Source organism: Tupaia chinensis, unplaced genomic scaffold, assembly GCF_000334495.1.
Source record: "Tupaia chinensis unplaced genomic scaffold, TupChi_1.0 Scaffold000563_1, whole genome shotgun sequence".
Lineage (NCBI taxonomy): Eukaryota > Metazoa > Chordata > Mammalia > Scandentia > Tupaiidae > Tupaia > Tupaia belangeri.
The window spans coordinates 2,585,266-2,596,554 of record NW_006160076.1 but is presented as its reverse complement, the minus strand read 5'-3'; the positions used below and the strand labels follow the sequence as shown (position 1 = coordinate 2,596,554).

General features: G+C 40.2%; 1 protein-coding gene across 1 annotated transcript in view; it reads left to right on the top strand.

Moving 5' to 3' along the window:
• Nucleotides 1-11,289, top strand: part of DCBLD1 (discoidin, CUB and LCCL domain containing 1) — a gene marked incomplete at its 5' end in the record, with an annotated part of 58,433 nt that overhangs the window by 8,671 nt on the left and 38,473 nt on the right.

The following is an 11,289-nucleotide window of genomic DNA, read 5'->3' as shown; positions in this document are numbered from 1 at the left end:
TTCCTGGTGACCTGTGTTTGCTGAAGTCATTGCAAGAAAGTAGCAGGTGCTCCTCGAGCCAGAACTAGCTCCTTGTACAGATTTCTTTCATGCATCCTCGGAAGGTGGGCAGAGCTCACATATTCTCTAAGCCCACCGTATATGCCGTTTGACTTTCTAAATTTATTTTACTGCCACTGTCAGTCCACAGTGCATCTATTTTTTAATCAAAGAACCTCCTGATTCTCCTTCTTCTCTGTCCCCAATCTCTATTTCCTCCAGGCCACTCAAGGTTATCTTCTTAAATATTGTTAATACTTTCTTATTTCAAAAATTGTCGTCTGTGTCCTGCTGTCTACAGAAACCTGCCAGCACGGCACGCAATCCTCTAACTCTTTTCTTCACCCTCATTTTTAGCCTCATCTGAGTCTCCCTATCTCCATGCCTTTTCCTAAACAGAGCACCCAGTTTCATGCCCAGACGTATTTTTACACTTGTTGAGGATATTTCTTCCATGTGGCACCCCCTCTCTCCGTTGGTCTTCCTTCCCCTGCTTTTCCGGTCCTTTCTAACACACACACACAGTAAAAGCAGACCCGTAAAGTCCCAAATCCCAAACTCACAGCTGCCTACCCTTAGCAGCTTCTCTGAAGTCTAGCAGTTCCCCTCACCCACTTCTGCACTCAGGTTCTCTTTCTAAACCTTCAGTAGCCCTCCAATTCGAGGTTGCAATCATTATGCTGGCTTCTCCATCAGATAAGCGATAAGCCAAGAATGGCAGTTTATCCTTTTACAAGGGAGTCTTTACAAAGTTCATGGAAAATTATATTATAAAAAAACTATGCATAGATTTCCAAATTTTCCTGCACCAAAGTAAACTCAGTTCTGTTTTTCCACAACACTTTTTAAATTCCCCTAATATTTTGCATAAATTTGTAGTTGCAGAGACCCATTCACAGTTCAAGGATTAGATTGCGTGTAATTTGATTTTTTGTCAAACATAAAATATTTTAAAATCTGGATTTTTACAAAAGATTAGAGTGTCATTATTCATATTGTAGGAGTATTCACATTAAGAGTCCTCTATCTGAGAACACTCCCTTCACATTTAAAGCAACACTTAGTTTTAAGACTTATTTCTTCTTCTTTTTTTGGGGGGGGAGGAGGGGCACAGGGCATGTGAGCTCACCAGGGAGAGAGAGAGAGAGAGAGAGAAAGGAAGAAGATTCCCCTCAATGGGGCTTGGTCATGCCACAATCCCTTCTCCATTTCTCATCCTGTAGGGATTTGGGACCCACATGTATATGTTCTTGGCATTTTTGTTTTTGTTTTTGTTTTTGGGGTTCTTTTTTTTTTTTGTATTTTTTTTTTAATAAGTTTTGCCTTAGGGCACATGTGCTCACCAGACAGACAGTGAGAAGGAAAGTGAGAAATCACCCTGGGGGTGGTGGTCATGCCATAATCCCTTCTCCTCCATTTTCCTCCTTGATCATGGGCAATATGCACCCGCACCTGATGTGAGTTTCAAGCCATGGGGTCCGGGACTCAAGCTACAGTAGGCTATGTGGGAGTCCAGCAGTGTAACCACTACACCATCTACTGGTCCTCTTGGCATGTTTTTCAGGCCACTGGGGCTAGTAGTCAAACTGGTCAACCATCTGGAGTCTGGCTTCCCCAATCACTAGGGCAGCCCAGGACTATACTTGTATGGAAAAGACCATCCAGCCACACCGATGCAGTGATAACACAGCACTCCATGATTCTGGGCTACACAGGAAGATCTCTGGTTTGCATCCTGAGGTCTCTCTGTACATGCCGAGGGTGTGTGCTAGGGATCTTGGCTGGCTGGGAAAGCTGGGGGAAGGAGGGGAACTTCGGCATGAAGAGCCTATTGTGCTTCCTTTTGGCCGGAACCGCCATCTTCCAGTAATTAACCAAAATGACAAACACAAAAAGGCACCCGATACATGTTCTCTAGGCCTTTTAGAAAACATGGAGTTGTTCCTTTGGCGACGTATCTGCGAATCTACAAGAAAGGTGATATTGTAGACATTAAGGGAATGGGTACTGTTCAAAAAGGAATGCCCCACAAATGTTACCATGGCAAAACTGGAAGAGTCTACAGTGTTACCCAGCATGCTTTTGGCATTGTTGTGAACAAACAAGTTAAGGGCAAGATTGTTGCCAAGAGAATCAATGTGCGTATTGAGCATATTAAACATTCTAAGAGCAGAGATAGTTTCCTAAAACGTGGGAAGAAAAATGACCAGAAAAAGAAAGAAGCCAAAGAGAAAGGTACCTGGGTTCAACTAAAGTGCCAGCCTGCTCCACCCAGAGAAGCACACTTTGTGAGAACCAATGGAAAGGAGCCTGAGCTACCGGAACCTATTCCCTGTGAATTCAGGTGTTAAAAATAAACTAATCTGTGGTCTATTAAAAAAAAAAAAAAAAAAAAAAGAGCCTATTGTAGGTATCCCACTCTCTGAAGAAATAAATTAACTTAAAAAGGAAGAAAAGATACAAAAGAGTGTAGAAGGTGTCTGTGATTTAGCATTCAACTCTGTGCAAGCATCAGGTTTACAGTAACTTAAAATTACTAATTCTTTGACTCTCCTCACAACCCTGTGAGGTAGGTCCTGTCAGTAACCTCTGCACAGAAGAAAACTGATGCTCTTGAAGGTCAGATACCTCTCTTCAGGTCACTTAGCAAGATCTGGGATTCAAGTCTTGTCACTGGACTCCAGAGGCCCCCATTCTTAAGCATTGCACCAACCCAATTCAGAGCGAGGAAAGCTGTCTTATCTTGTGGTTTATGCATTAAGATTTGAGTTATTCTTGTTTGGCACTTGCTGGAGGAAATAGAAACTTCTCTAAGTCTCCCCATCAGGGTATCCTGAGAATAAAATGGGATTTTGAGAAATCGCTCACTTCCAGAGTACTGGTGTAATTTTAATTTGAACAAGGCTTCTTAGGGGCTGGCTCCAACTTGCTAGTTAAGGCAGCCACATCCCACATGGCTGACCATGTTGTTCAAATCTCAGACCCTGCAGATTGAGAAACATGCTGGTACATATGTATGTGTGTCCAACATCTTGATAGGAGGGAGAAAGAAGAGAAAGAGCAACTTCTCCCATGGGTTGTACTTTGTCTTTTCCTCTCTGTCTCTCTCTCTGACAAGTACATGCACGTTTGCAGGGTGGGAGGAGTTAGTCAAAATGTTAAGAGGAGGTCTGTTTTTCTTTCTCTTTAAACACTATGGAGGAAAAAACACAGGATTGGCAGCCTCTAATTTGCAGAAAGAAACTGGTTAACTGCAGGAGCCTAATTGTCATCAGCTACATTACTCATATTCTGCTAAATGATTTGCACTATAGGAAAACCAGGAAGTTCAAGCATTGTTCTCCTGTATTTCTTCTACTTCTATCTCCACTCCCAATATTTTTTTAGCCAGTGTCAGCAATTGATGTCAACCAAAAGAAGGCTGAGGCATAAAAAGTAAAATAAAATAATTTGTTTGTGTCAAAGTTTAGGAGAAATTACCCAGAGAAGCCAACTTCTGGTTTCCCAAACATGTTCTCATCAAATAATGACCAAGAACACTGGCTTATACCAGTGTTACATGTTATTTGTCAAGAGTATACTCTAGTTCATTTAAAATAATGCAGGCAGCTGATAACTTATTCTTTACATCACTACTTTAAGGAGATTAAGAAGACTAGGGGTCACATTGTAACATCTATAATCCTTTTGCGGCATTACAGCTTGGTTACTATAAACTAAAACATAACTTTGGGCAATAACCTTTTAGGCTTATGCTTTACTAAGGCCTTTAAGATTTAAATGGACTTCATATTCCACAGACTGGACAGCTTTCACACTTAGAAATACAGAACGTGAAGTCTAGGAAGAAGAAAAGTGGAAAAAGTGGGAAATAATACTAAGTGTTTGACTCATCATTGCAGCAAGATTTCTGTGATCATTTTTTAGAATGATACACAGTGACACCATGCAATAAGATCTAGTCTTTATGCCTGTCTGTTTTTCTTTCTCTTTAAACACTATGGAGGAAAAAACACAGGATTGGCAGCCTCTAATTTGCAAGTGGTGTATGTCTCTCAAATGTATTGTGGAGTAGAGTGAAAATTCTAACTTTTAAAGATAAAAACAGAAGACTTCAAAGACATTACCAGCTTACAGAGAGCTGTTTTTAGGTCTCAACTAGCTTAGAAATGCATACTTCTGTATGGTTGGGGCTACTTTGGTTGAAATTCTTGAGATTTTTGAGTGTGTTTTATTTGTTTTTTGTTTTGTTGTTCCTTTAATGTCACAACAGAACTCAGAGAGAATCTTAAGCTTACAAAAGATTGTATCAGCCGGAGTGTTCCACTCTAGATATTTCATTAACAACCACAAGCCTTAAGAAGAAAAAGACATTGTTCTCCTCCTCCTTTTCCCCTAACACTTCCCTGGAGACACACTGTGATTCAGTGTCTGTAATTGCCATTTTTGTTGGGAGAGAAGTAATGGCGTAGGTGGGTGGTGAGCTCCATCATGTTGAAGGACTTCTTGACCTGGGTTCATAGGCCCTAAGAAAACTGCACCTTTGTGTAGGAATCCGCCAGGTTCATTTATCGTCTGTCACTGATTTTTGTCTGAGACCCAGAGACCAGAACTCTCCAGGGATACCACTTACATTCTTACGTGACTCTGGTTTTAATGGCACAGTCCAGGAATTATCCCTTTTTTTATGCTAATTTCTCTCTTTTTCAAAGAAAATGGCCCTGCAAATTCTGTAATTTTGTACAATGATCCTATTGCAATTAGCAAGCAAGGGCAAACCCTGACGTTTGACTGCATTGAAAAAAACAAAGGGAAAAGGAACACGAATCTAGTGGCATTTGCAGCTTCAGTATTTCTGGAGGTCATTTATCAGCATGCCTCTGAGCACAAATCTGAGCCAGGTGGGGTACCACTCTCCTGGCAACTGATGGTAGTGTTTCATGTGGCTGACTCCACCAGTGTCACTCCCAGGGTCACTAAGTGACTTGCCAAGGTCGTCACTTAGGTCAGTCAGACTTGTTCTCTTACCTGTCATGAGAAATTAAATGTGTGATTCAGAAGGTGCTCAATAAGGTTAATGAATGTTTTTAGGTAATTTTCTCTTGTCCTTTTGGACTTCCAACAAACTTCTCAGGAGTCGGGTTTTCATTTTTTTCTTTTACCACTGACAGCGTAGTTATAGAACAGGAAGAGTTTTTTTTTTTTTTCCTTTTTAATAGCATGTATTCCATTTTTAAAACATATCCCTTTCATAGGTAAAACAATAACTTGGTTTTACTAGTTTCAAGATCAAAACCATATGCCTACCTGAAATGACTTGAAAGCCACCATTGTCTTGTAATGCCCAGAGTCCACAGAGAGTGGAGAAGTCCTATAAATTGCTGCACAGATTGTCAGATTGCCAAGGAACCAGGAGGATTCCAGGCTTGGCTTGGGGCAGACAGTTAATTTACTTGTAGGACAGCATTCTTTTATTTGCACACAGATAAAGGGCTTCCCTCTCAGCTGCTGATGGAACAGTAGCCCCAAACAGGGGATGTAGTAAGAGGAACTGGCCTACTGTGCTCAAAGAATGCAGCTCCTGGGAGTCCCGGCCCTCTAGTCCCTTTGTCCACAGAATCAGCCCATTGTCTCTAGGTCTCGCTCTCATGTCTGCTGCCAGATGGCACAATGCTCTTCCACTTGGTATTCCTTATAGTTCTTCCCAATTACACTTCAGAAAAGGTGAATATATCTCTTTTTTTCCCTCATCTTTCTGCCTATTTGATGAACTGCTGTGCTCTAGTCTAAAGAAAGAGCCTCTCTCACAGTCAAGCACAGAGGGTAGAAGGTGGAAGTTAGATCACAAGTCTAAGTGCTAAAAAAAATCCAAAACTGCCCTTTGTGAAGCAAACATTTGTGCAAAATCGTGATTCTTATTTTTAGGGAGAGATTGGAGTCCAGTCTGGTTGGAGGATTGGGACAGGTTTGCCAATCCAAGAACAGTGCCCAGGTTGGAAAATATAACCATGGTCAAAGTTTCAAGTGCCCGAGCTCTCTTTTGGCTTTCCAATGAAATATGTTTTTGTAAATGTTTAAATATAAGACCCTTTTTAAAAAGTCAGAATGGAATAGGAGGGGTGTAGGTAGTAGGGGGTGAGAGGGAGGGAATCGGGAAAAAATCGTTTGATGCAAAAATGGAATTAGCTAGTGATGTTAATATATATGGTAACATACACTGTGTTCCTACTGGGAGAAAACATTTTCTGTGCTGTAAAGATGTACAATGATCAGGGAACCAGCAGCTAACTGCATAATGGCTATGTTGCTGGACTCCCACGTAGTCGACCGCAGTTCGCATCCCGGACCCGGTGGCTTAAAACTCACGCCGGGCACGTGTATGTGCGTGCCCAAGATCCCGAGAGGAGAATGGAGGAGAAGGGATTGCGGCGTGACCATCCCCTCTGGAGGGTGATTTCTCGCTTTCTGTCTCTATGTCTCTCTCTGTCTGTCTGGCAAGCGCATGCGCCCTATAGCGAAAACCTCTCAAAAAAAAAAAAAAGATGTACAATGATCAAATGTAAATTTAAAAACAAAAGTCAGCATAAAGGGAACTAACAGTGAAATATATCATTTACTGGGGGTGCGTGGAGAAAGGCTTTTATATGAAAAGATTTCTACCTCAAAAGAGTCTGACTGAAAACTTAGAACATTGTTTAGGATAGATTCCTAGAGTCTTTTCCATTAATTTGTCCTCCTCAGTCCAGTCACATTTTTCATCTCCTTTGCCTTTTAACTTTAGGAATGTAGTTATTAACTGTTAGTCTATGAAAAGTAATCTTCATCTGTCAGACCTGGAGACAGGCAATGATTTGGATGTTTTGCCTCAGGCAACACAGCAGCTAGTACTTAACTCCTGTCCCCAGAGAAATAGACTCCCTCTTGCTATTGTAATGGTTGTGATTATGAAGAAACCATCAGAATAACTTTTTTTTTTTTTTTACATTGTGGTTTTTCCTTTACATATACTTGTATGTCTTAATGGAGTATAGTATGGTTTTTCAAACCAGGTATATGTTGTGTAATCTATAGACATAATCATCATCTTTAACACTGACCATTACATTATGTTGTGTATATTTGGTAACAGTTCTGTTAGTTTGTTGTTGTTTTCTTCCCAGGGGGTACAGTGAATTCTCTGCAACATTTTTCTACTCTGTTGTCCATCTTTTGTTTACATGTATCCTTGTGTCTGTCAATCACTGGCTTCTGCTCCCTCCCACACCCACTCTGTACAGTTTCTGGTATCTACCATTACTCTACTTCTATGCCATCAAGTCCGTCAGTCTCTGCCCTAGCATGTGAACATGTGGTATGTTAGTATAGACATAAAGTATTTGTCTTTCATAACCTGGCGAATTTCCCTTAGTTTTATATCTTTCAGGTTTGTCCATTTTGTGCTAAAGGGCAGGATGTTGTTCTTTATAGCTGAGTAATATTCCATTGTGTATATGTGCAACATTTTATTCCATTGTGTATATATGCAACATTTTATTTCATTGCGTATATGTGCAACATTTTCTTAACTGTTCCTCCCGGTTGGACAGTTAGATTGATGCCATGTCTTAGCTATTGTGAATAGTGCTGTATTAAACATGAGTGTGCAGATGTCTTTCCAACACTGATTTCCTGTCCTTTGGGTAAATACCACGTAGTGGGATTAGTGGGTCATACAGTAGTTCTATTTTTAGATATTTTGAGGAAACTTAATAGTGTTTTCCCAGTGGCTGTACTCATATGCATTCCTACCAGGAGCATGGCATGATTTCTTTTTTTTTGCAAGCTTGCCGGCATTTGTCGTTTGTTTTTGTTTTTTGATCAATAGCCATCCTGACTAGGATTAGGTGATACCTCGTTGTGGTTTTGACTTGCATTTCTCTTATGATAGAGATGTTGAACATTTTTTCCCCATTGGCTTATTTTACATTTGCATGTCTTCCTTTTTTTTTTTTTTTGGAGAGATTTTCACTGTAGGGCGCGTGCGCTCGCCAGACAGACAGAGAGAGACATAGAGACAGAAAGCGAGTAATCACCCCCCAGGGGGGATGGTCACGCCGCAATCCCTTCTCCTCCATTCTCCTCTCGGGATCTTGGGCACGCACGCACACGCGCCTGGCGTGAGTTTTAAGCCACCGGGTCCAGGACACGAACCACGGTTGACTATGTGGGAGTCCAGCGACATAGCCATAACGCTAACTGCTGGTTCCCTTGTATGTCTTCCTTTTATAGTTGTCTGTTCAGATCAAATATCCATTTTTTGATCGGATTGTTAGTTTTTTTGCAGATGAGATTATTAGATTTCAAAATAGCTCTTTTTTTTTTTTTTGGAGAGGTTTTCGCTACAGGGCATGTGTGTTCGCCAGACAGACAGAGAGAGACAGAGAGACAGAAAGCGAGAAATCACCCCCCAGGGGGAATGGCCACACTGCAATCCCTTCTCCTCCGCTCTCCTCTCAGGATCTTGGGCACGCATGCACACGCGCCCGGCATGAGTTTTAAACCACCGGGTCCGGAACGCGAACTGCGGTCGACTACATGGGAATCCAGTGACATAGCCATTACACTAACTGCTGGCCCCAGTTTTCAAAATAACTCTTAAGGATTGCATGTATCTAGAAAAGATACATCCTATCCCCACTAGGATTTAGTTGCATTTTTGTAGCACATTAATCAGAGTGTGAGAGGGATTAGTGTGTGGAAAGTAAGGATCATTAAAGGAGTATGTGTTTACATTTTCTTTCTTTGAATGTCTTCCAGAAATATTGACATGTCAGGACCAGCAGTTAGCATAATGGCTATGTCACTGGACTCCCACATAGTTGACCATGATTCGCGTCCCGGACCCGGTGGCTTAAACTCACGCCGGGTGCGTGTGTGTGCATGCCCCAGATCCCGAGAGGAGAATGGAGGAGAAAGGATTGGGGCGTGGCTATCCTCCCTGGGGGGTGATTTCTCGCTTTCTGTCTCTCTGTCTCTCTCGCTCTGTCTGGCGAGTGCACGTGCCCTATAGCAAAAACCTCTAAAAAAAAAAAAAAAGAAAAATTGACATGCCTATCATAACTGTGGGAAGATAAAATCAGAGTTTTACTGTATTTATGTGGTTTTGGTCTAGGAAATTATGTGTATTGTACAGCTTAGTGTAATGGCATAACTCTTACCTATTCATGTAAAATACAACCATTTCGCAACCTTTCCTTTTAACTGTTCCATAAAAGCTAAAAAAAGAAATAAAAAATCCTAACAGGTTCTCACTGACAATCAGTTTAGACTTGTTTACCTAACAGTTTCTGTCAGAACTCATGGGAATGCTACAGAATTTTAAGGAGAGACTAATACCACCATCACTATTTGGAGAAGTATAAAAGTGAGCAAATATAAAAGATAAATGTGTGTAGAAAAGTGTGGTACTTTATTTTTAACTGTAAATTGCTGGTTATGTTATTTTTATCCCCAGGTTTACAAAACAAGCATCTTCATGTCTCTGATCCATTCAAAAAACAAAGGAATTTCAAATATATGTAAAACAAATTGAGAGTAAGTTGGAAAAGTCAAGTACAGCAACCTGACTCACTTTTTTTTTCTTTCTTTTAGATTTTTACCATAGTGCACAGGCACTCAATAGAGAGAGACAGAGAGAAGGAACATGAGAAATCACCCCCTAGGAATGTTGAGCATGTGCGCTTGTGCCAGGTGCATTTTTCAAGCCATCAGGTCCAGGACTCGCCCACGTGGGATCCAGCACCTCAAATCACTACCCTATTTGCTGGCCCCTCACTCACTCTAATTATGGAAAAACTCTTATCATTCTACTTCATTATATAAATACAGATTTAGCCTAAGTTGCCTTTCAGTCACACTTATGAACAATATTAAGGTTTATGAAAATTCATAGTATCTATTACATTATTTATTTTCCTTCTTCATACTTCTTTTCCAGACTTTTCCATGGTATTTTTTTCTTTTTCTTAATATTTTTGCCATAAGGTGCATGTGCTCACCAGAGGGAGAAAGAGAGAGACAGGAAAAGAGAAGGTGAGAACTCACTCCCAGGAGGATGGCCATGCTGCAATCCCTTCTCTATTCTTCTCTCAGGATTTTGGGCATGCACACACACATGCCAGTATAATTTTCAAGCCACCAGATCTGGGACTCAAACGATTGTGAGCCATGTGAAAATCCAGTATGTTAGCCAACACACCACACCTGCTAGCTCCTCCATTTTGTATTTCAAAATGACAAAATAAAAAATATTTTATATATCTTTCTAAATGGGGTTGACTTGTACAAACTTTTACAAATAGAAGAACATTTCAAGTCAATCATACAATATCTGGGAGGCTTCCATTTGCCAGGTACTGTACAAACGCTTGTGTCCAGAGGATGGATATGAAAGTTCCTCGCCCTGTGGAATATAGTCTAGAGAGAAAACACATTTTGTTTCCCTTATTTAGTCAACAAGCCACTTACATGGCTCTGTATGCTTAGTACTTTTTTAAAAATTAATTTACTTATTTACATTTAATCACATCTTTACAATGTACGTTTCTTTTTCCAACACAAATACTATGCACGTCAGTCAAGCCAAAGATATTACTCTATAACTTATCAGCAAATAGCTTCTTGTTTTTTGTCAGTTAAGCACACTTGGCTTGTGTTTTCCTTCTCCTTTCCCTTCTCTCCCTCCCATACTACACTTTTTTTCCCACATTTTATTGACTCACAAAATACCTTAAACTAAAAATATGGACAAAGCTAGAGTCTAGTGACAAGTACACTGTAATTTTCTTGTGAAACTTCTTTAAAAGTTAATTAATTAATAATTTACATTCATTCCCTGAGCATCATCACAGCATACAAGATGTGATTTCCCATCCCAAATATACTGCATAGTGGCTTAATCATACATGCTATTGTCAAGAATTTTCCATTTCTAGTTTCATATATATAAATATATATATATATATATATATATGTATATCTTACCCCTATTTCTCACCCTCTGCCATTTCCCACCCTCCTTCCACACTATCTCAGGTATCTACAGTTGTTTTCTATTCCTTCCCCCCCCCCTACATTTTATTGATTCACAAAATTTCTTAAATAATCTAACTACTTTTTACTTTTTTGGTATATATATATCTGTGAATACATGTCTGACTTTAGGTGTGAAACTCTGAGTAGAATGAATGTACTATAAGGTAGCACCTAGCT